Genomic DNA, 25,586 nt, shown 5'->3' with positions numbered 1-25,586 from the left:
TCTGACAAACATTCTTCTGAAAAATTAAAAGCCTAGGCTGTTGAAAATTTCAAAACTATCTCACTATTCAATGATAATTTTGAATCATTTAACAAAGCTCCCTCATCTTTTATAATTGACTGCTAATACATGCAAATTTTCTCAGTGAACGCAATAATAAGTAGAATTAATGGACTCTTTCAGTTCAAGAGATCAATTGCTTTCACCAGCAAATGAAGATCCTGGTAAGAGTGCTCAGATTACAGTCATTGATCTGGAATAGAAATTGGCTGGCTAATGAGCACTAACCAACAGTAGTGGACCATCCTTGAGCTAATCCTGTTATTCAATTCAGATCGTGATCAAGGTATATTACAATTCCATCCTGCTACCTTGATAAAAGCTCTTAATACTCCTGGGGTTGAACAAAAGTCTTATAATCTCAATTTTGAAATTTTCAACAGTCTAGACTTTTTAGCTTTCAGAAGAGCATGTGCCAGATTTCCACTATTCCTTACAAAAGAATTGTTCCCCTGATAACCTGCCTGAGTGGGATGGTTTTAATTTGAAGATTATCTTCCATTGTTCTGGACTTGCCCACAAAAAGAACCATCAACACCTTTAGTCATCTTAAACACGTCAACTGGATATAATTCGAATGTAATACATAATTATAAGAAACTTCAAGGTTTATTGTATATTAACATTGAGTCATAGAGATGTACAGCACTGAAACTGACCAGATATCCTAGATAAATCTAGCCACATTTACCACCATTTGGCCCATATCTCTCTGAACACTTCCTGTTCGTATACCCATCCAGATGCCTTTTAAATGTTGTAATTATACCAGCCTCCACCACATCCTCTGGCAACTAATTCCATAAACTCACCACACTCTGCATGAAAAATTTGCCCCTTAGGTCCCTTTTAAATATTTCCTCTCTCACCTTAAACATATGCCCTCCAGTTTTTTCCTCTACCCTGGAAAAAGTCCTTGATATTTACCCTCGCCACATCCTTCATGATGTAAACTTCTAGAAGATCACCCCTCAGCCTCTGATGTTCCAGGGAAAACAGCCCCAGCCTATTCAGCTTCTCCTTATAGCTCAAACTCTCCAACTCTGGCAGTATCCTTGCAAATCTTTTGTGATCCCTTTCAAGTTTCACAACATCCTTCATACGGCAGGCAGACCAGAATTGAATGCAATATTCCAAGAGCTGTCTAACCTGTACAGCCGTAACATTGCTTCCCATCTTCTTTACTCAGTGAACTAATCACTAAATGCCTTCTTCACTACCCTGTCTACATGTGACTCCCCTGTCAAGGAACTATGAACCTGCACCCAAAGTTTGTTTGGTAACACTTCCCAATACCTTACCATTAAGTTAAAAATCACACAACACCAGCTTATAGTCCAACAGGTTTAATTGGAAGCACACTAGCTTTCGGAGCGACGCTCCTTCATCAGGTGATTGTGGAGGGCTCGATCGTAACAGAATTTATAGCCATCATTTGCAGTGTGATGTAACAGAAATTATACATTGAAAAATTGACAATCAATTTTTCAATGTATAATTTCAGTTACATCACACTGCAAATTTTTGCTATAAATTCTGTGTTACAATCGAGCCCTCCACAATCACCTGATGAAAGAGCGTCGCTCCGAAAGCTAGTGTGCTTCCAATTAAACCTGTTGGATTATAACCTGGTGTTGTGTGATTTTTAACTTTGTACACCCCAGTCCAATACTGGCATCTCCAAATCATGATTACCATTAAGTGTATAATTCCTATGCTGATATATCTTACCAAAATGCAACACCTCACATTTATCGAAAATTAAATATCCTCACATAAAATCAAGTAATATTATGCATAAATATCACTTTGAAACAAGTGTGATGTCATCAGTCTATAATCTGTATTCTGTCTAGAATAAATAAGTGTAATATTTGACCTCTCATGCCTCTGAAATATTTATATGTGTAAAAGTACCACACACCTTTTTTTTTTCCACTGTTCAGGCTTGCGTTGTATTACTTACTGACGTTTGTACTAGCATACTGTATGTTACGATGTTTAGGGTCAAGCAACAAATTCCCAGCCAGGAGAGGAACATAAAATAGTCTATGAACCACATGTAAGTAAAGACTCAACATTTTGTACACAAGTGACTGTCCATTTTTATGTACAATTCACAGCTTATCTACAGACTTTGAAATTGTTTGGAAATTACAATGCCAGGACTTAATACATTCATATGATATTACTCTATGTGCAATTGTAATGAAATACTGGCTGATTTATCTTAAATTGGTTTATTCCATTAAAACAGGGCACCAAAAATAATTTAAATCAGAACTTTTAGAAATTTACATGCTAACTTAATTATGATTTTCTACAAAAGCATTTCAAGGGAGAACACGACATCCAATGTCATTAGCAGACAAAGCTTGGTCTATTTCTGCTGTTGAACCTTGGGAAAAAAAACCTGACCACATTCTCAAACTGCAAGTTTCAAGGACTCACACAGGCTGACCTCACCCGGGGAAATGGTTGCAAAAAACTTACAACTCTCCATAATTTCTGCAATGGGTGTAACAGTGAAATCTACAAAATGAATATGACACTTTTATTTGTGAATAAAACTGTATAACAAGTGGATGAAATGGCCAGTTTTAAAGATAAAAAGCAATGAGGGAGACTAAAATTGATGGATAAGTTGGTAGTCACAATATAGAGGATAAATGTGACAGTTCAACAGTCCTGATACTTCCCATCTGGACAGGTGTAGAATGGAACATACACGACAGAGGAGAAGTGTTGTTATGAGGGCACTCTATGTATTTTACTGCAAAAAGCTGATTGTTCCTGTCAGTTCCAAAATATACGAAAATACCTTCTCACAGAAACTATCATCAACAGCTACATTCTTATTTCTTTATTCTTTAATGGGATATAGGTCTCACCAACAAGGCCAGCATTTGTCATCCATCCTCAATTTCTCTTGTGTTGAGAAGCATGCTGGGCCATTTCAGAATACAATTTGATGACTATATTGGCATGAGTTTGGAGACAAGGAAATGGTGGATTTCCTTCTGTGAAGGAATAGAACGATCAAAAAAGTCACCATGGCCATCACTACTATCACTGGCTTTATTTTCCAGATGTGCTGACTGAATTCAAATTCCACAAGCTGCTTTGGTAGGATTTGAAGCCAGTCTATTAGTCCAGGCTCTGAATTATCAATTCAGTGACATTACAACACCAATTTCTTCCCAACAACTAATTTAATATGGTCTAAAAGGAGAAACGATCAAAGCTTTACTGTAATGCTGTGTCAGATAAAGATGGATGTTAAGGCAAAAAAGGAGACGTGAGAGTACTTGAGCCGTAAGTCTTATCAAAAATGGTTGCTTTTAGTGGGCAGCTTAAAGGAGGAGTTTGAAGAAATGAAGGGATATTGGGGAGGAATGGCACAGGATGAAGTTTAAACAGTCAAAGTTACAGTTGTCAAAGTGGTGGTCAGCATGTGCAAAATGGTGGAATCAAAGGAATGGAGTGATTAAGGGGATTTGTATGGCTGGAGATGATTACAAGGTTGGGAGGCTGAAGGATATAAAGGGATCACAGGAACAATAATTTTAAATTTGCCAAGTTGGCTCCCAAGAACTGATCAATGGAAAATTCATGTCCATGTAATAAAATAAAACAGCGTTGATGAGAGAAAAAGCAACCAGTTCTCTAAGTCTTACGCAACTAATTAATTTATTTTATAAAATATCTCATATTCAAAACATCCCCGTAAAATTCCAGAATGTATGTTGAATTCTAATGAATGATTTTTTTTATATCCCAATCTTTGAAGGAATTGACTTCCCATCTACTCTCCTAGCTTTTTAAGAACCATATCATTGTGTTCAACCTTTGGTCATTGCCTGTGACACAAATGCTGATAATTCTCAATCCTATTCTTCCCAGTTGTGCTGGCCTTTCATGGTTTTAAAGACATTGCAACATCTGTGAGTTTATTTAACACTTCCACTACTTTGAGAGGAGGGAATCTTTCTAATCTCCAATTTGTTTGAGCCTCACTGGCATTGTAGCTAGACCCTTCAGTGAATAATAAAGCACAAGAAACTTATTTGCATTTCAATCAAGAATGTCCTTGCAGTGCAGTAAAAATCTGGATCATATCCCTTCTGTCATAATCTTTTATTTCTTGAATACTTTGTAAAATGCCTCTAATGATATAAAAGTTACTAAATAGCTAGTCAACTCTTATTGGGCCAAACAATAAAGTCCTGTCATACAGATGACTTTGCCTGGTATTGTTAGTTAATTAGCTGGTGAAGGGTAAGTTGTCAGCTTGCTATGAACGCAGCATTTCTCCTGTACAGTCACTTGGCACTGCCTCGTGAAGGCATTGTCAGTTGAGGCCTTGTCAAAGGTGCATGCTAAAGTAAAAGTGACTTTGTAACTAGAATGGAAATATGTCAGACTGAAAGTAAACATTTTTGAAATAGACTATCTTTCAAAGTCTTCTTTATGGAGAAGTCTCAAGTCGTTGTCACATTTCGGACCTTAATCAACCTTGAAGCCCAAGTTGATGTGCAGAATCCTGTATTCTAAATGTTTCCTGCTGACCGTCTCCTAAGCTCACCATCTAAAATTTCCATGGCCAATAATAGAGAGCACTCAGCTGAGCAAGCATTAAACCACTCAGGATCATAATATAATCCACACTGAGCAAAGTCACAAGAATGATCTGCGAGATGAAGTATTCAATATGAATTCCCATCTAGTTGAGGAGACAAAAATTCTTCCTCGTAAAAATTATAGAACAACTCCTTATGAAAACAATTCAAGAAAAATAAAGCTCAATAATTATATGTGTTGTGGATATGCTCACTGGAATCACCTAAGATGCCTTGGGAAGTTTGATCTTCATATTCGTTTGAGACTTAGCCACAAGAACTGAGTGGACCTGCTCACACAAATCCTTCACCAGAGTTAACCCACGCTACTTAGTCACCAGTTACATCTGAGTACATGATGGTCTCTTGTGAGAAATTCAGCTAGATGCAAAAGTACACATTACTGTTTGCTACAGAACTAACACAGCTGACTCAGACTGTGTTTTACTCCTGCCCAGCTTATTACTTTTTGGTTGTTAAATTTCTTATACAATTGTTTCATGTAATTGAAAGAGTTTGACCACAATCCCTTCTCCCACAACCTCCAAACATTTGACTTTATCAATGACTGATGACTTGGTTGTGTTGATTTGTTTGAGAAGGAAGCATTTAGGTTCGTTTTGTTGTTGACCTGGAACATGTTGGATCTTTGAGTAACCAAAAGCCTTTTGCAGAGGATGAGTTCTGGCATTGATGTTGCTGTCGAATGTTTATTTCCACTGAGGATCATTAACTTCCACAGTTTCTCAGTTTTCTGAAAGATCCTTTTGATTTTTGTGTGCGCAATGCCTGCACCAGCCAGTCTCTGTCAGAAGGTTGTAGTTTAATCCTCTTCAACCATGAGTTTTTATTTTCAGATCTTTTAGTAACACAGTCTCCCTGGTGACAAATTTGAAATGAACTGGATGCCGGTCAACTTGCATGAACTATCTGTTTCAGATGACTCACCTAAAATCATAGGAATGTTGGAGGTGCACCTGCTAATGGTGGTTTACTCTCATATAAAGATATCTGTGCTTAAAACTACATCCTGGTAATCCTGAATCTTTCCCAAAGATGTTTTCTGTCTGCTGTTCACCTTTTTATGAAAGTAAGCTTCAGTAGATCGTGGTTCAAAGTTGGTTTTCAGCTTTTGCATTTTCTCTGGAAATGTCCTAATTTCGAACACAAATATTGATGTCATGAAGCTGGACATTGTGTATCTAATTTTAACTCCATATTTTTGCTTTGTTTGTTCATGGGATTTGAATATTGTTGACGAGGCTAGCATGTATTGCACTTCCCAATTACCTGGACAGGCACTGGTAAGATGCCTTTTTGAACCATTGCTGTCATTGTGAGGGGCTAGATTCTCGGCACTGTCAGGAAGGGTGCTCCAGGACTTTGACCCAGAGACAATGAATAATTTGGTTCCAAATTGGGATGGTGCATATCTTAGGAACATCAGAATACTCACAGGCCATTCAACATGTTGGAGTATTTCAATTCGATCATGCTTGATCATCTACCTCAATGTCATTTTCCCTCACGATCTCCATATCCCTAGAGGTCAGAAATCTCCAGAAATATATCGATCTTTGACTTTAACGTCCTCAATGATTGAGCATCCACAGCACTTGAGAGTGGAAAATTCCAAAGATTCACCACTCTTGGATTGAAGAAATTCCTCTTCACCTCAGTCTTAAGTGGTCTTTAAGCTGAGCTGATTCCTCGTGGCTTTAAACTCACCAATCAGGGGAAACATTGTGTTCACATCCACCGTGTTCTGCCCTGTAAGATTTTGGAGTGCTCAACGAAGTCCTCATTCTCATTCCCAAGGTTCATTCTTCAATACTCCAGGGAATTTTGATTCAGTCTCCTTAATCTATCATAAAAGAATTTTGCTTAATCAGGATAATCCGGTTAATCTCTGCTGCATTCCCTCGATCTCCTTCTTTAGGTGAGGATTTCACAACTGTACACAATACTCCAGGTGAGGTCTCAAAGGCTGTATAAAATTGCAGCAAGGCAACTTTACTCCTGTACTCTTAAATCCCAAATTACCATTTACCTTTCCAGTTGCTTGTTGCACCTGTATGTTAATGTTGTGACTTAAGGTCAAGGATAGAACATAGAACATAGAACAGTACAGCACAGAACAGGCTCTTTAGCCCACGATGTTGTGCCGACCATTGATCCTCATGTATGCACCCTCAAGTTTCTGTGACCACATGATGTCCAGCAGTCTCTTAAATGTCCCCACAATTTCCACAACTGCTGTTGGCAATGCATTCCATGCTCTCACAACTCTGTGTAAAGAACCCACCTCTGACATCCCCGCTATACTTTCCTCCAACCAGCTTAAAACTATGACCCCTTGTGTTAGCCATTTCTGCCCTGGGAAATAGTCTCTGGCTATCGACTCTATCTATGCCTCTCATTATCTTGTATACATCAATTAGGTCCCCTCTCCTCCTCCTTTTCTCCAACGCAAAACATTAAAGCTCAGTCAATCTCTCTTCATAAGATAAGCCCTCCAGTCCAGGCAGCATCCTGGTAAAACTCAGCTGAATCCTCTCCAAAGCATCCACATCTTTCCTATAATAGGGCGACCAGAACTGGACACAGTCTTCCAAGTGGGGTCCAACCAAAGTTTTATAGAGCTGCAACAAGATCTCTCAACTCTTAAACTCAATCCCTATGTTAATGAAAGCCAAAATACCATATGCTTTCTTAACAACCCTGTCCACTTGGGTGGCCATTTTAAGGGATCTATGTACCTGCACACCAAGATTCCTCTGTTCCTCCACACTGCCAAGAATCCTATCCTTAATCCTGTACTCAGCTTTCAAATTTGACCTTCCAAAATGATCACCTCTCATTTATCCAGGTTGAAATCCTTCTGCCACCTCTCAGCCCACCTCTGCATCCTGTCAATGTCCTTCTGCAGCCTACAATAGCCCTCTATACAATCAACAACATCTCCAACCTTTGTGTCATCTGCAAACTTGCTGACCCATCCTTCAATCCCCTCATCCAAGTCATTAATAAAAATTACAAACAGTAGAGGCCCAAGGACAGAGCCCTGTGGAACACCACTCACCACTGACTTCCAGGCAGAATATTTTCCTTCTACTACCACTCGCTGTCTTCTGTTGGCCAGCCAATTCTGTATCCAGACAGCTATGTTCCCCTGTATCCCATTCCTCCTGACCTTCTGAGTGAGCCTACCATGGGGAACCTTATCAAATGCCTTGTTAAAGTCCATATACACCACATCCACAGCTCGACCCTCATCAACTTTTCTAGTCACATCCTCAAAGAACTCGATAAGGTTTATGAGGCATGACCTGCCCCTCACAAAGCCGTGTTGACTGCATTTAATCAAGCCATGCTCTTACAGATGGTCATAAATCCTATCCCTCAGAACCCTTTCTAACACCTTGCAGACAACAGACGTGAGACTTACTGGTCTGTAATTGCCGGGGATTTCCCTATTTCCTTTCTTGAAGAGAGGAATTACATTTGCCTCTCTCCAGTCCTCAGGTACGAATCCAGTGGAGAATGAGGACGCAAAGATCTTCGCAAGTGGTGAAGCAATCGCATTTCTCTTTTCCTAAAGCAGCTGAGGACAAATGCCGATACTTGGATCCATTTCAACATCCATATTTTCCAACCTCTAACCAATTAAGAGATATTCTAACTTCATGCTCTTTTCCTACTAAAGTGAATAAAGTTGTACTTATTCATATTATCTTCTAGCCATTTTGAAGTCCAGTTACTTAGCCTGCCTAGTCCCCTTGAAGCTTTCTTGAATTGTCTTTACAACATACATTTTCACCCCGTTGGCATGGAGGGGGACATGCTCATCATGGTGTTCCCATGCATATGTTGCCCTTGATTTCCTCAGTAGCAGAGGTTTTGCATTTTGCAAGGTGCTGTTGACGGAGACCTGATGAGTTAATGCATTGCATCCTGTAGATTATAGACATAGCTGCCACGTTGCATCAATGGTGAAGGGTGTGAATACAGAATGTGATGGATGGGATGGCAATTCTATTTATTGCAGATGGTGTTGAGATTCAGGAGTGCTGTTGGATCTGCATCTATCCAGGAAAGTGTAAACTATTCCATCACACTCCTGATTTGTATTTGTAGAGGCACTGGGGAGAAAGGAGGTGAGTTACTCACTGTGAAATTCTTATAATCTAACCTACTCTTGTAATCACAGTAATTATATGGCTAGTACAGTTCAGTTTCTGGGAAACGGTGAGGTCTGCAGATGCTGGAGATCAGAGTTGAGAGTGTGTTGCTGGAAATGCACAGCAGGTCATGCAGCAAACGATGAACAGGAAAATTGACGTTTGGGGCCGGAGCCCTTCATTAGGAATGAGTTCAGTTTCTGATCAAAGGTAACCCTCCGAATGCCAATATTGAAGGATTCAGTGATAGTAATGCCATTTAATGTTAAGTGATGATGGTTAGACTTTCCTGAAGACTGTCATTGTTTAGCATTGTGTGACATGAAGGTTACCTGAAATTTATGAGCCAAACCTGGCTGATGTAATTTTTTATCCATTGCTGGATAATGATGATGAATTGATAATAATGCTTTATCATTTGGAAATATTATTATTTTAATGAATACATTTATTTCTATCTTATTTCATTCTCAGAAATTTCCATTTGTATCTGTTCATCAAAGTTGAAGAACTTCTAAATGTTTCAGAGTTCTGTTTTTGCTGAAAGAAAATCTATTAAAGATTATTTGAATGCTTTAAGAGAAAGAAATGTTTCCATTTTCATCATTTAAGATGAAGTTCTGTCATTTTCCCATTCTTCCTAGTTGATTTAACAAACTTTTTAACTTTATGGGCAACTCATGTCCTTTTCACTTTGTTTCTATGAGGTTTGTGTTTTTTTTTTCAAAATGTTGCCGTTTTAACATTTTAAGATAAATTTTGATTTTATAATGAAACATATTTTACTTCAAAATGGTGATTCTTAATGAACTCTTCATCTGGCTTCAACTTTTCACTCCAATATTTGCATTATACTGCTTTTTTTAATATATAGGTAATATTTCTTTATTTTACCAGATATTTTCCTAATTATTTGATATAATTACAACAATACTTCTCTATTAAACAAAGGAAACAAAACTTTCGTTAGCTTCTTTGTCGAGAATCGTTCCTTGAAGGGACTTATCTTAGGAATAGATATCAACTGCTTTATCCTGGATTGATTATTTGGATTTGGCTTTTGTGGGTTTGGTAAACCTCTCCAATGCCAGCATAAGCCATATCAGTAATTTCCATGATTTGTAGCTGTTGCCAGACTTAGTACTGTATCATTCTGCAGTATTTTAAAATGCTGACTGCTACATTCACAGGGGCTGAGTGACTTTGTGGACTTTTAGATGCTTAATAATTAAAGACACACTCACGGTTATTTGGCTCAAACCTCTTCTTCTTTCTTCTCCTTCAATGCCTGTGGCTTTTGTAGAACTGGGCTGCATGGTGGCTCAGTGGTTAGCACTGCTGCCAAACAGCACCAGGGACCCTGGTTTGATTTCACCCTCAGGCGATTTTCTGTTCAGAGTTTGTACATTCTCCCCATGATTGCCTGGATTTCCTCAAAGTATTCCGGTTTCCCACATCCAAAGATGTGCAGGTTAGCATGGATTGGCCATACTAATTGCCCATTGTGTCCATCGACGTGCAGGCGAGATGGAATTGTCATGGAAAGTGCCTTCTTTAGGCTTGTGCCTGAAGCGTCAATTCTCCTGCTCCTCGGATGCTGCCTGGCCTGCTGTGTTTTTCCAGCACCACATTTTTCAACTCTGGTACTCCAGCATCTGCAGTCCTTACTTTCTCCTCCTCAATTACATCTGGGTACAAGATGCCATCTTGTAAGTGTTATGGACTAGCCCAGACCACTCAAAACATTCTTGAGCAGGCAACCCAAACCATAACTTAACTATTTGTTTCAGGAAGTGTACAGTGAAAATTATCTGAAGTAAGCTAGCAGGGTTGACTGCCAAGTTTTACAACAGAAATTTATTCACAAAATTACATATGAAACACAAAGAACAGAATAAAGAACCTTTACAGAACTCAATATATCCAAACTAGACTTAATTTTGCTGTTCTGAATACACACAACAGTTCCAATAAGCAAACCCCCTTAAAATACATGTAAAATTGGAACAGATGCTTACTGTTTGAAGGCAGAAGGGCAGAGAGGGAGAGAGAGAGCCTGTGTTCACATAGCTCACTGATGAACTGTGACTGAACTGGACTGAACTGCTCAAGTAGAGAGTTGACCACTCCCCTTTCATTATACAGGTCACTCCTAAAATGTGACCACTTTGGCGTGAAGTCTCATCTGTTTACATATGAACAAAAAGGCCTCTCAATACCCTTTAGTCTCTGTACCAAACCAGTCTAATTGGTGCCTGGCCTGGTTTATCGCCCCTCTGAAAAAAAAGGAACAGCTTATAGAAAAAAGGAACCAGCTTTATGACATAAGTTGTTTTCGATGTAAGATTCAATCAAACTGTTGTAAGCTACATAGACCGAGCATTAGAACAACAGCTACAATACATTGGTTAGCTTCTCCCAAGAACAGTCTTTATATCCTGGGCAGCGCTTGTCTCAACGTTTGTTAACACTGTCAAGAACAACTGCCTTTTACCACAAGTGAGATAATACTTCCACATGTTCAATTGGAGGATAAAGATACAATTCCCAAAAGTATTGCAGATTAAAACTATAATGAGAATGAAACTTTGCTGTGTAGCTTTGGTGTTGGAATTCTTTTGCTTGTTTGTTCAATGCAAGTTTCAGTCTATTCATTTGAATGGCCCAATTCATTTGGACAACTGACAAGCAGGGGGATTTCACACAAGCGTATTGACACCTCAGTCACTAATGTAGAATAGTGTGCTGATGGCTTTGCTGTAAGTGCTGCCATTTTGCAGGTGGCTGCCCTGAGCAGCTGCGACATTGGTTCACTTCTTAGGCAGTGCACTGCACAGAATCAAACATGATACATTCACTACCAAGCCATCTGTCATTGCAGCTGACAGTGCCAGCTGGATGGGAGAACTAATTCCCTCATTATTTTTTGTTTAATAAATAACTTTTAAAGAATTTAAAGGCATTATGCTGTCATGTTGAATAAAATCACATCCAGTTTGCGTTCAAAAAAAGAATCTTTCAATAAGAATTTTGTTCATTTTAATCCAGGCTTTTGCCAAATGAGTGTTGTGCCCATTTATTTTTGTTTCGTATTTCTTCTTCTCACAATTGCATGTCTCTCATGAAATGAAACAGGAAAATTTGACGAATTTGATGTTTTAATTGAATGATAAATTACGAAGTCAAATCTCCTTGGGACTTCAAATGCTCCCCTAGACGTTCCCCACACACATAATCAAAGGTTCTGCCAAACATTTGGCAGCAGAACAAGAGGTGTGCCCAAGTAAAACCGTCCCCTCTGTCTCTGCCTAGGTAAACAGCTGCTGCCCTTGCCTAGTAGGGCCGTCTGTACATGTGGTTAGTTGTCAGCATATTAGAACAAAGGTTTCAGAATGCCTTGTTGTAGCATATTTCAAAGATCTGCTCCCATCCCAGACTGCAAGAGCACCGATTCAGTCATTGATCAACATCATCTGAAATCACAGGAGTTATTTCTTTGAAGGAGTGTTCTTTATAACAGCAAAGATAAAAATATATACAGTTGAAGGAAATTAGTCATTTGTGGTATCATTAAAAGTGAAAATAGGCTTCCTTGTTGTGTTGACAGAATAATCATACCTTGTTGGCTTCAGCCTTCGTTATTATTTCTCCCATGCACCATTGTTGCTGGGACCAGCATTTCAGTCCCCAATCAAATCCAGCTTATATGGTGCCCTTGAAGCAGACTCATATGACACTGCACACTGCGTGTATACATGGCTTTTGTAGAAATGTATTAAAAATGAAAGAATAAAAAATGTTTCAAGCTGTGGAGCTTGCTTTGTTTTCCATTTGTTCTGATTGTGTGTCAATCTAACATCGGGTTACAGATAATTGCAGTCTAGATCAAGTGGGATATACACATGAAGCAGGGTTACCTGATAAGGAACTAAATTGGATCAATGCACACAGACAAGATTCAGTTCCCTAGCAGAATAACTTGCAATTGTATTGTGTCTTTTAACCTCAAAACACTCAAAGTACCACAGAGGGATATCATAAAATTTTTAAAAATCACAAAATTATATTGAAAGTTATGAATAGAGATCACCAAAACCTTGACCAAAGATGTAGGTTTTAAAGGATATATTACAAGAGGTGAGGGACAAAGAAAGACAGAAATGTGAAAGGGAATATTCCACAATTTATGGCCTGGACAATGAAAGACATGACCATCAATAGTCGAATGGTTAAAATCACAGATGAGGCTGAGAGCAGATATAACGTGGAATTGGTGAGATCAGAGAAGATTTCAAGGTTGGGGAGGGGTGAAGTCATACAGGGACTGAAAACAAGGAAAAACATTTAAAATTGAGACTTTTGCATAACCAGAAGCAAAGATCTGTCAACAAACACAAAGGGCAGGAGAGAATGAGCCTTGTTTCATGTTACAGCAGCTGAGTTTTATTTGACCTGAAGTCTATAGTGTGAAAGATTGTGGGTGTGAGCCAGCAGGACAATGGAATAGTCAAGTTCAAAGTTACTAAAAGATATGGATGAAGCTTTCAGCAGCAGATAAATGCCATACAAGATAATGGAACTTCAACAGCAAATGTTGAAGGATCGTTAGGTTCCTTGCAAGCTGGTGACATCACAGACAAAAATATAAATTATTGGAAAAACTCAGTAGGTCTGGCTGCATCTGTGACGAGAAATCAAAATTAACATTTCAAGTTGAGTGACCCTTCCTCAGAACTGTGATAATTTCACAGTTTTTGAATGGAGAAGATGCAGTCTAGCATGAAGTAGTGATGCAGGCAAACATGTCACCTTTGGATTCTGATAGCCTTTGTACTTATACTTCACTAAATAATAGGCACAACTTACCCACTTTTGCAAATTAAGTGTAGGGGAATGGGCATTTTGGGTGGTGACTAACCCAGCATCCCCACTGCAAGGATATCTCATGCAATCCTGTGTCAACCAGCTTCTGAAGAGCAGACAGGCAAAGCTTTGGTGAATTGCGGACCTCAAAACTAAGATTCTGTGTCACCAGAAGCTGCCAGACAATTAGAGGTCTTACAGGTCATTGGTAGAGTCATGCTCCTCAGTGGATCCAGCAATGAGAATGTAAGTGCTTTTGTCTTTGTGTTGTTTGGTGGTGGCCACAGGAAAAGTGGGGTCATGTCAAAGGCAGGAATCTGGCTTTCAAAGGCCAGATATAAGTCCCACTATTTGTTACTCCAATTAGCCCCAAATTGGGACTCCCAGCTCAGCAGGCAGGTCGCTGTCGTCAGTAAGCGAACCACCTCTCTTGCTGTTGAGAAGGCTGGCAATTAGTGAAGTGGCAAGTTTAGGACCTTTCATGGTCTTTAGTTGATTGTTTAAGGGCCGTACTGGTGATGGATTGAGAAAGTCCCCAATGCTTAGACCAACATTTCAGCTTTCAGTTGAAAATCCTGTGATTTCTGATTCCTAAAATAGCTGCTCAGGTCCTTTGAAAAATTAATTTCTAACATGTTTTGGAGAGAACATTCAGATCCCAAGAGCAACCTGAGTAAGACAAATATACCCCCATCACTCCTCTAGATCTTTTGTCAATGATTTTAAATCTATGACCTCTTGTTATTGACTCACTCACCAGAGGGAATAACTTACTTTTTCCTCCATCAAACCTGTCATGTCTTGAGAAGCAAGTCAAGTGACTCCTTAACCTTCTCTGTTCCAAGGAGAACAATCCTAACTTCTCCAACCTTTCATTATAACAAGTGTATACGATTTACAAGATGCACTGCAGCAATTTGTTAGGAGTCTTTTGATAACACCTTCCAAATCCACCAGCTCTTACACCTGGACGATTAAGGGCAGGAGATACATGGAACAACATTACCTGTGTCATTACCATTCAACGTGAGTATCATTCTGAAATCATTGTAGTGAGTGGAAATGATGATCAGTGCTAATGACACTGGGCTAATTCAACAGAACAGACTAATGCTTCACGAGAACACACTCAAGAGTAAATTGTGTAAAATAATAAACAAAAGCAGGAATTGCTGGAAAAACTCAGCAGATCAAGCAGAATCTTTAAAGAGAAAGCAGAGCTAATATTTCAGGTCCAGTGGTACCTCCTTCAGACAGATCAGAGTTAGGGAAAGGTTGGTAATTATGCAGAAGATGGAGTTGGAGCAGGGGGAGGAGGAGTGAACGATTAGTGAAGATACAACCCAAAGAGAGAGACAAACAGTGGTGCAAGCTGACCTTGACTCAGTTCTTCGTCTGTCCAACTGTTCTTCTCTTTTTCTGGGCTCTATCTCCACTTTTCATTTACTCCTTCCCCTCTCCCCAATCCATCTTCTGTATAATTAGCAACCTTTTCCAAACACCCATCAGTTCTGCATCTGAAATGTTAACTCAGCTTTCTGTCCACAGATGCTGCTAGACCTGCAGAATTTTTCCAATAATTTCTATTTTTGTTTTGAATTTGGAGCAACCACAGTTCTTTAGGTGTTTTTTTGTTAGAAACAATAAATCTGGAATATGAAGATAATACCATCAATTGTTGTAAAACCAGAGTTGCAGGTAGATAGGATAGTGAAGAAGGCATTTGGTATGCTTTCCTTTATTGGTCAGAGCACTGAGTAGAGGAGTTGGGAGATCATGTTGCAGCTGTAAAGGACATTGGTTAGGCCACTTTTGGAATATTGTGTGCAATTCTGGTCTCCTTCCTATCGGAAAGATAATATGAAACTTGACAGGGTTCAGAAAAGATTTACAAGGATTTTGCCAGGGTTGGAGAATTTGAGGTTTAGGAAGAGGTTGAATAGGCTGGGGCTGTTTTCACCGGAGTGTCAGAGGCTGAGGGGTGACCTTACAGAGGTTTATAAAATCATGAGGGACATGGATAGGATAAATAGACAATCCCCTGGGGGTGGGGGAGTCCAGAACTAGAGGGCATAGGTTTAGGGTGAGAGGGGAAAGATATAAAAGAGACCTCAGGGGCAACTTTTTCATGCAGAGAGTGTCATGTGTATGGAGTGAGCTGCCAGAGGATGTGGTGGAGGCTGGTACATTTGCAACATTTAAAAGGCATCTGGATGGGTATATGAATAGGAAGGGTTTGGAGGGATATGGGCCAGGTGCTGGCAGGTGGGGCTCGATTGGGTTGGGATATCTGGTCAGCATGGATCAGTTGGACCGAAGGGTTTGTTTCTGTGCTGTATGTCTCTATGTCCAAGAGGAAAAAAAAACAATCTGTCATCCTTACCTGATCCTGCCTCGATGTGACACCAGATCTACACTGATGTGCTTGTCTTATAACTGCCCTCCCAAAAGGCCCAGCAAGGTATTCAGTTTTTGGGCAATTACAGGTGGGCAACAATGCTGGTCTTTCAAGCAATTCCCACATCCCATCAAAGAATTTAAAAAATGGAAAATTGTCTCAATTTCTTCAGTGTCACTGGGTGAAAAGCTTAGCAATGAACAGCCTGAACAGCACTATGAGAGCACTAGCACCATGTGGGCTGCAGCAGTTCAAGAAGAAAGCGCACCACCTTCTCAAGGGTAATCAGCGATGGATGGGCAGTGAATCCATTTCCAGCAATGCCTACACTCCATGAACAAACAAAGAAAGTAAATGAAGCAGCTAATTTTTAGCAATGTTTCATTAAACATCCCCTATGTTCTTTGGAACACAATGATGCTTTTATGCCTTTTCTGACATTCAGCACCCAGAATCTACCAAAACATTTCTGTTGAACTTAACCATTGACTTGGAAAGTTCTCAAATTATAGGTTTGTTTCTTTTTAATGTCCTATTCATCTGTTTGTAAACCCATGTATTCTTCTCTTAACCATCTTGTTAATTCTCCTAACACCTCTAAAGATGTATGTATCTGGACCCCAAGATATGGCAGTTCAGCTCTACTTTTCAGAATTGTAACACTTAGAGTAAGTTGTCAGAGTCCCAGAGGACCATAAGGTTGCTCTTAAATTCGAGAGTGGGATATGAGAGATGGTGAATTGAACTTGAAGGTCACCCTGCCTCAGGTGAGGTGGAGGATGGATAGGCAATGAATACTGGACTTTTCAGCAACACTCATACTCCATGAACAAGATACCTGAAGTAATGTATTCATAACAATGTAGTATTAAACATCTTCTGTACCCTGTGCAATGCAATTACAACTTCAGATCTTTCCTGAAGTTTAACACCCTGAGTCATCCAAAATGCTACCATTGTGTCTTACCAGTGATTAGAAAATCCACAAATTATTGCCTTGGGTGAGAAGATGGGACCTTCATGGTGAACTCAGGAATTTAACCTATGCTATTGGCATCTTTCCACATTGTGAACCAGTCATCAGGCCACTGAGTTAACCAATTCCCTAATTTGTAACATACTGTCTCCAAATTGGTACCCCAAAGCACACTTCTCTGTTTCTTCATTTCTCTGCTATATTCAATGGGCATTGAACAATTGTGATGAATGCCTCTGCTTTGTGAACTGATGCTTCTTTTCAGCGACCGAGAATGCACTCCATTCAGTGCAGGTGACTTCTCAAATTCCAATTTTGATGAACTTAGAGTCAAAGAATCATCGAGATGTACAGCATGAAAACAAACACATTGGTCCAACATGCCCATACCGACCAGGTATCCTAAGTTAATCGAGTCCCATTTGCCCATATTTGGCCCATTTCCCTTGAAACTCTTCTGATTTATATAACCAGCGAGATGCCTTTTAAATGTTGTAATTGTACCATCTTCAATCACTTGCACTGGCAATTCATTCCATACACACATCCCCCTCTATATGAAAACGTTGCCCCTTAGGTCTCTTTTAAATCTTTCCCTTCTCACCTTAAACCGATGCACATTAGTTTTGGACTCTGGGAAAAACCTCAACTACTCACCCTAGCCCCTCATGATTTTATAAACTTCTATAAAGTAACCCCTCAGTCTCCGACACTTTAGGGAAAATAGCCCCAGCCTATTCAGCCTTTCCCTTTTGCTCAAACCCTCCAACCCTAGCAACATCTTTGTACATCTTTTCTGAACCCTTTCAAGTTTCACAACATCTTTCCTCTGGCAGGCAGACCAGAACTGAATGCAGTATTCCAAAAGTGGTCGAACTAATGTCCTGTGCAGCCACAACATGACTTCCTAACTCCTGTACTCAATGCACTGACCAATAAAGGCAAGCCTACCTTCTGTTATTATCCTGCCAATAACTTTACTTCCTTCATTTAATCTAACTTCAACAATATCTGCTACATTCAAACAAAGATTTCATTTAATACTTTAGCCAATCCTCTGCCTCAGCATAATTATTTTTCTTTCAGTCAATTCCAACCTTTCCCTCAGCTAACTTCCGACATCATATATTCACAAAATGTTTTCAAGTTCAATTTAATGTTGTTTGCTAATCTTTGCTCTTAATCTTTCTTTGCCTCCTGTATTAACTTTTTCTATTACCATCTGTAGATTACTTAGTCTCCTGTGGTTATTTACTGAATCTTTCTTCTGTCATTTGCCATGAGTATTTTATTTTAGCTTTATTTTAACTTTCATTTCTACATCATCCAAAGCACATTAACTTTGTCTGGCTGACTATTTCTCCTCAAAGGTATTTACCTTGTTCGTAACTAAAAAAATTAAGGCTTGAATGTCAGCCAATGCATTATTACAGCATTACCCTACGATGACTGTCAAAGCTGTCAAAGGTTGTATACCTCAAGATAGAATCTCAAGAATATTAAATCTCTAAGGGAGCAACAATTTATACCACCTGCTACATAATATTCTTGCAGGTCTACCCTGATGAGCACAAGATGCAAAACCTCCAACAACATCACATTTTTAAAAGCTATTTTCAAATCTATTTGAGATGGACCCTCCTTAAATCACTGAAATTAGTTCTCCCCAGTTAAGCCTTTTTACCTTTGATTATTTTTAAATCTCCTTTCATGATAAATCTAAGCCACATTATATTGTAGTCACTCATAACTAGATGATCTAATATAGCAAATTCTACTTAATATACTTCAATTCCCAGGAGCAGATCCAAGACAGTTTCTTTTCTTGTTGAATTGAAGACAACTTGCTTCTACACAGATTAGAAATTCCTCTCTTGCCTCACTGCTAATACTTTTTTTTCCCAACAGTCTATACTGTATGAGGGTATTAACATAAGCATCTCTTTTATTGTTGTAATCTTGTGATATGCTTTTTAAATTCACCAACCAATTTTTCAATCTATCTCTTCCCCACTGTTTGTGGATGAAACTCTCAACAAAGTATGTTATTAATTTATATTTCCAATAATTTGCAGCATAAAAATAATCTAAAACAAAAGTTTTTTCCAATTCACTGCAGTCTTTGTCAAATGACCAGTTCCACCAAATTCATGGCCATTTTATGAAGATACTTGTGTTAATTACATTCGTGACTAGTTTGTCACCTAAATAAAAAAATTACAACAATTCCACAGCATTCTTTTGAAAAAGCCCTTCTTTCAAAATAGATTTTTACACGAATGCTGAGCATTATAGCTCGTAATGGTATACAAGAGAACAGAGATGAATTGGGGTCACCAAGTTCATTAAATTCCCTATTTCTGATTTCTTTTGTGATGTGGTTTGATTTTTGGAATTGTTATTTCAAATTCATTCAATTGTTGAAGATTGGCATGTTTTACAATTGCACAATAATGATTCAATCAGGATATTTTAATGCTACTACAAACAATCTGATTGCTGGTGTCAAATAATTGTCATAAAATTAATTGAGAATTGGAAGGGGCATTGAGTATAAGTTTAGCCAAGTTATGCTGCAGCTTTATAGAACTTTATTTCGGCAACACTTGGAATATTGTGTACTGTTCTGGTCACCACACCACCTGAAGGATGTGGATGCTTTGGAGAGGGTACAGAAAAGATTTGACAGGATGTTGCCTGATATGGAGGATTTTTGTGATAAAGAAAGGTTGGATGGGCTGGGTTTGTTTTCACTGGAATGCAGGAGGTTGAGGGGCAACCTGATAGAAGTTTATAAGATTGTGAACAGTATGGATAGAGTGTAAAGTGTGAGGGGACACAGGTGTGAAGGGGACAATTTAAAAGAGATGTGCAAGGGAAGTTTTTCACACAAAGGGTGGTGACTGCCTGGAATGCATTGCCAGCAGAAGTGATGCAAGCAGACACAATAGCAGCATTTCAGAAGCATCTTGGTGAATACGTGAATAGGAAGCAATACAGGGATGCAGACCCTGGAAGGGCAAAATGTGTTGGCACAGGTTTGGAGGGCCAAAGGGCTGGTTCCTATGCTGTATTGTTCTTTAATAATAAACAATCCAGTGTGATAAGATCTCATTGTTCATTTTATAGATTGGTTTTATTATTTTGGCTCTATTTAGCCTAAATTGAGGCAGTTGCTACAGATGGAAATTGCCAATGTGTTGCATGCAGGTGACACATGACAGCTTTCATACAGCTGGATTAATGATGGTCACCCTACTATTGTAAATTGGAGGAAAAAATAAATTACACTGCTATTGCTCGTGAATACCATAGTCAACACTTTAATGTGCTGAATGCAAAATACATGCAAAATTCCAAGTAAGTCCAACATTTTCATGCACATAAGTTAATAACACGAGAAGCAACAAAACAAAAGTGCTTCTTAGTTGCAGTTGTCAGTGAAATTATTCTTGATCTGTGTTTGAGAAATAGGTCAAAAATGGAACTTGCAGACATTCCTGATACCATGACACAATTAAAGGCTGGTCACAGATAATTAGACTGCCAGATGCTGAGAATCGGTGACGCTGAAAAAAATGCAAAAGTATATTTATGAAGAAAACTCATGTTTTATGTTGGTCCAATCATCCATCCATGGCTGTTAACTTCTATTTTGTACAGATATGCTTCTCAGTAAACATTGACAATGCTTGGAAATGAACCAGTTTTATTGACACCTTGCACTCAGCTGGTATGACAGGTCGGTGCAACATCGAGGGCCCAAAGGCCTGTACTGCGCTGTAATGTTCTATGTTCTATGTTCTATCACAGCTCGTAGGATAATATTGGGGAGAAAAGGTCATGTTTCCACAGGTGGTGGGAGACCCTCAACTTATAGACTTCAAAGAAAATGGGAACAGTTTCTCAGGAAGGTCAACTTCAAATATGCTGGAGAAACTCAATAGGTCTTACAGTATGTATTAAGTGGGAAATACAGAGTTAATGATTCAAATCCAGTGATACATGTTAATTCTATTTTTCTCTCTCTCTTTCTACAGATTCTGCCAAACCTGCTGGAGCTTCTCCAGCATACTCTGTGTTTGTTTCAGATTTTTCGCATCCTCAATATTTTGCCTTTATTGCAAGAACTTCAATGACCACACATTGTGTCTTCAGTGTGTGTATCCTGACAGGACATCTCACATGCATTAAATCAGCAACCTCTGCACAATCTACCAAAACTCATCACTCAACCAAAGCAGTCTCTGTTGGCATCAGGTTTAACATTCAAATAGTCATTTGGGGGGAGTTGATGACCTTATGGTGTTATTAATGGACTGTTACTCCAGAGACCCAGATAGTGTTCTGGTGACCTGGGCTTGAATCCCATCATGGCAGATGATGGAATTTGAATTCAATAAAAAATAAATCTGAGGCTAAGAGTAGAACAATGACTACAAAGCCATTAAGGAAGAGGTGGGGACTGCAGATGCTGGAGATCAGAGCTGAAAAATGTGTTGCTGGAAAAGCGCAGCAGGTCAGGCATCATCCAAGGAGCAGGAGAATCGACGTTTCGGGCATAAGCCCTTCATTTCTATCTCAGGCGACCGACTCAACACAGACATTCACTCTAAACAGACCGACTCCCACAGCTACCTAGATTACACCTCTTCCCACCTTGCCCCCTGTAAAAACGCCATCCCATATTCCCAATTCCTTCACCTCTGCCGCATCTGCTCCCAGGAGGACCAATTCCAATACCGAACAACCCAGATGGCCTCCTTCTTCAAAGACCACAATTTCCCCTCAGACGTGGTTGACGATGCTCTCCACTGCATCTCCTTCACTATCCACTCGTCAGCCCTTGAATCCCGCCCTTCCAATTGCCACCAGGACAGAACCTCACTGGTCTTCACCTACCACCTCACCAACCTCCAGATATATCGTATCATCCTTCGTCATTTCCACCACCTCCAAACAGACCCCACCACCAAGGATATATTTCCCTCCCCTCCCCTCCCCCATCAGTGTTCCGGAAAGACCACTCCCTCCGCGACTCCCTCTTCAGGTCCACACCCCCCACCAACCCAACCTCCACTCCCAGCACCTTCCCCTGCAATCTCAAGAAATGCAAAACTTGCGCCCACCCCTCCCCCATCACTTCCCTCCAAGGCCCCAAGGGATCCTTCCATATCCATCACAAATTCACCTCACCTCCACACACATCATTTACTGCATCCGCTGCACCCGATGTGGCCTCCTCTACATTGGGGAGACAGGCCGCTTACTTGCAGAACGTTTCAGAGAACACCTCTGGGACACCCGCACCAATCAACCCAACTGCCCTGTGGCTGAACATTTTAACTCCCCCTCCCACTCCACCAAGGACATGCAGGTCCTTGGCCTCCTCCATCGCCTGACCATGGCAACACAACGCCTGGAGGAAGAGAGCCTCATCTTCTGCCTCGGAACCGTCCAATCACAAGGGATGAATGCAGATTTCTCCAGCTTCCTCATTTCCCCTCCCCCCACCATATCTCAGTCCCAACCCTCAGATTCAGCACTGCCTTCTTGACTTGCAATCTTCTTCCCGACCTCTCCGCCCCCACCCCCTCTCCGGTCTATCACCCTCACCTTAACCTCCTTCCACCTATCGCATTCCCAACGCCCCTCCCCCAAAGTCCCTCCTCCCTATCTTTTATCTTAGCCTGCTTGGCACACCCTTCTCATTCCTGAAGAAGGGCTTATGCCCGAAACATCGATTCTCCTGGTCCTTGGATACTGCCTGACTTGCTGCACTTTTCCAGCAACACATTTTTCAGCTACTAATCCATTGTCAATTGCCAGAAAACCCCATCTGGTTTGCTAATGCTGTTTAGGAATGGAAACTGCCATCCTTACATGGTCGGGCCTATTTGTGACTTCAGACCCATACCAATGTAGTTGAATATTAACTGCCCTCTGGGTAATTAGGGATGGACAGTAAATGCTGGCCTAGCCAGCAATACCCTCATCCCGTGAATTAATTAATTTTTTAAAAATTCCACCGTTTCAATCTCATTGCTACATGGCACTGTTTCCAAATACCTCCAGCTTTCCAAAATGGCAGCATTACAACCACTACCCTCCATAAAAATCAACTAAAAGGGGTAAAGTGGAAGTGGTCTGGGCAGTAGTGCACCTGCACTACCTTAACCCCATGGGAAAGATTTTGCTGTGATCCCAAAGGCTGTAATGGAGCTTACTACATCTGGCATCAAGTTTGGTAAAGCTGAAGGACATTTCCTGGCCTTTGTTCCTTCTCAAATTCCATCTCACCTTCATCGTGACTTTCAGTGCATACAAGTCACTCCCTCATTGAGGCCATTTAACAGCATAGGTCGCCTTGTGGATCACATTCGAAGTGGCTGGAAGTGTTGCTATTGCTACTTATCAATCGCTGATTTCCACCAGCAACAAATTTCATGGCTTTAGACTCGTGTTGTAAAAATCATTGCATTTTAAGATTCAGAGTGGTCAAGACTATTATCGTGTTTGTGATAGCTTTCATCGTAGGTCTCAGAACCGAAGGATATCACTTCCGAAGTTTATAGAATTCTTCAAAAAAAGCCAAGAGATTTACAGTGAAAATGTGTTCTTTAGAAAAGGTCAGATCAAATATAAAAGGTTACATACACTTAGGTGTATTTTAAAAGGCTGGCTGCTGCTGCAAAGGAATTGGAGACTGAAGTTAAAACCTTCACACACTGTAATTTCGAGGGACAGACGCAATGGGTCTTCAAAATATGTTTTCCACTTGAAATCTTACATTCTGAATTTCAATGAATATAGTCCTAACTTGCTCAACTTTTACTCATAAGCTGACTACCTCAGCCGAGTGCTAATCCCTCCTTGCATTTGTTCCTTTATTAGGAACCACAACAAGAAGCTACAATGGGACAATTCAATTTGATTTTATTGCATATAGTAATAATGAAAACAGATTTGGAGATTTTTCATCGAAGTGTAGGACGCCATTCAGTCCACTGACTCTGTGCCAGCTGATCACAGAGCAAAGCATGTTTTATAATAATGAAGGAGGAGGCAAGTAAAAGATGAAAGAAAATAGTAGTTAGGACAAATAATTGGCAATGAAAGATATTTACTCTCTACAACATTCTAAAGATCGCAGTGTTAAGAAGGAAGTGATATACTACATATTTGTGAAGCTCTCATTCCTGATTTCATACTTGAATGGTCTAATATTAATTTTAGCATTATATCCCTCTTGTAAGTACTTCTCAGTGAGAGAAAATGTTTTTTTTTCTGCATCTTAGCCTGTCAAATCCTTTAATCATCTCAAACACCTCAATTTATCTCCAATAATCTTTAATCTTCTTTAATCTTCTATTCTCAAGGGAACACAAGCCTCATCTGTCTAACCTGTTTTCACTATTTAACCCTTCCAGTCTTCAATGTTTTCTGCAGAAAAAAAAGTCTTCTCTAATCACGCTACACAAATATCCTTGGATAGTTTAATCACCATTCCACAATGTCTCACATTTCCATGATGTGCAAGGATGTAGGAGAAATATTGAGGAAAGCTATTGGAATAAATGCCATGTAGAGAGTCAATTGGGAGGTGGCATGAATGAAGGTCCTATTGAATCAGTGCAACAATGTTCACGGGGAGTGTAGAGTTACTCAGCGAAACATGGTAACCTTATGGGCTGGATTTCATGTAGTAAGGATTATCTCACTCCCACCCAAAAAGTCGATCAGCATTCCATCGACATGAAGTCTGGATGCTCCACTGTGATAATGCATTAGGAATAACCAGTGTATTAGTGATGCACCACAAGAATCCAGAAGATAGGACTGCAGTTGTGTCAGTTTCCGCATTTTCCAACAGCTTTGAGTTTTTCTCAGCTTGTCTGGATAAGATCAAGGGCTGTGTGATGAATGAGTGAAATGACCATGGCACCGTTGTACAGAAAGCGATTCAAACAAGGAGATCTGAAAGGAATGTAGTGGTAGTAGGCACTAGCGTATTCAGGGTGGTTGGTACTGCTTTGTTTAGCAAAGAGAATGAGTCGTTTGCCTGATCCTAGGTTTCAAGATGCCTGCTCAGGGCTGGAGTATAGCTTGTTAAAGATTGGGATGCTCCAGTTATAATGGGCCAAGTTTACACAAATAATTTGGTAGAACTCAGGAAAGAGGTTCTGCATAGCCAGTCTGAGGAAACATGCACAAAATTACTAAACAGAACTTCAAATCTCTGGATTATTAAGTTCAGAGAGATGAATATGTGGCTGAAAGACTTATTTGGGAGTGGTGGGCTCCAGTTTGTGACCTAGATTGGGATCTGAATATTGAAGGGTATGTCCATTTAGGGAGGATGGGAAGCTAGGCAAGGGTGGAGGAGGAGAATTGAGACCTAACTTTGGGAAACCAGGACACACAGAAGCAGTTAGTCAAGGGCCCGTTCCTATTTCTTATGGCTTTATGGGTAGGGATGAGGAATGATA

At 39.9% G+C, this 25,586-nt stretch overlaps 1 protein-coding gene across 1 annotated transcript in view; it reads right to left on the bottom strand.

Moving 5' to 3' along the window:
- The window catches only part of LOC140495521 (teneurin-3), a 2,480,372-nt gene that overhangs the window by 2,353,240 nt on the left and 101,546 nt on the right, over nt 1-25,586 (bottom strand). The gene's annotated exons all lie outside the window — the stretch shown is intronic.

This window comes from Chiloscyllium punctatum, chromosome 2 (assembly GCF_047496795.1).
Source record: "Chiloscyllium punctatum isolate Juve2018m chromosome 2, sChiPun1.3, whole genome shotgun sequence".
Lineage (NCBI taxonomy): Eukaryota > Metazoa > Chordata > Chondrichthyes > Orectolobiformes > Hemiscylliidae > Chiloscyllium > Chiloscyllium punctatum.
The sequence above is the reverse complement of the archived record's forward strand: the minus strand, read 5'-3'. Positions and strand labels throughout refer to the sequence as shown.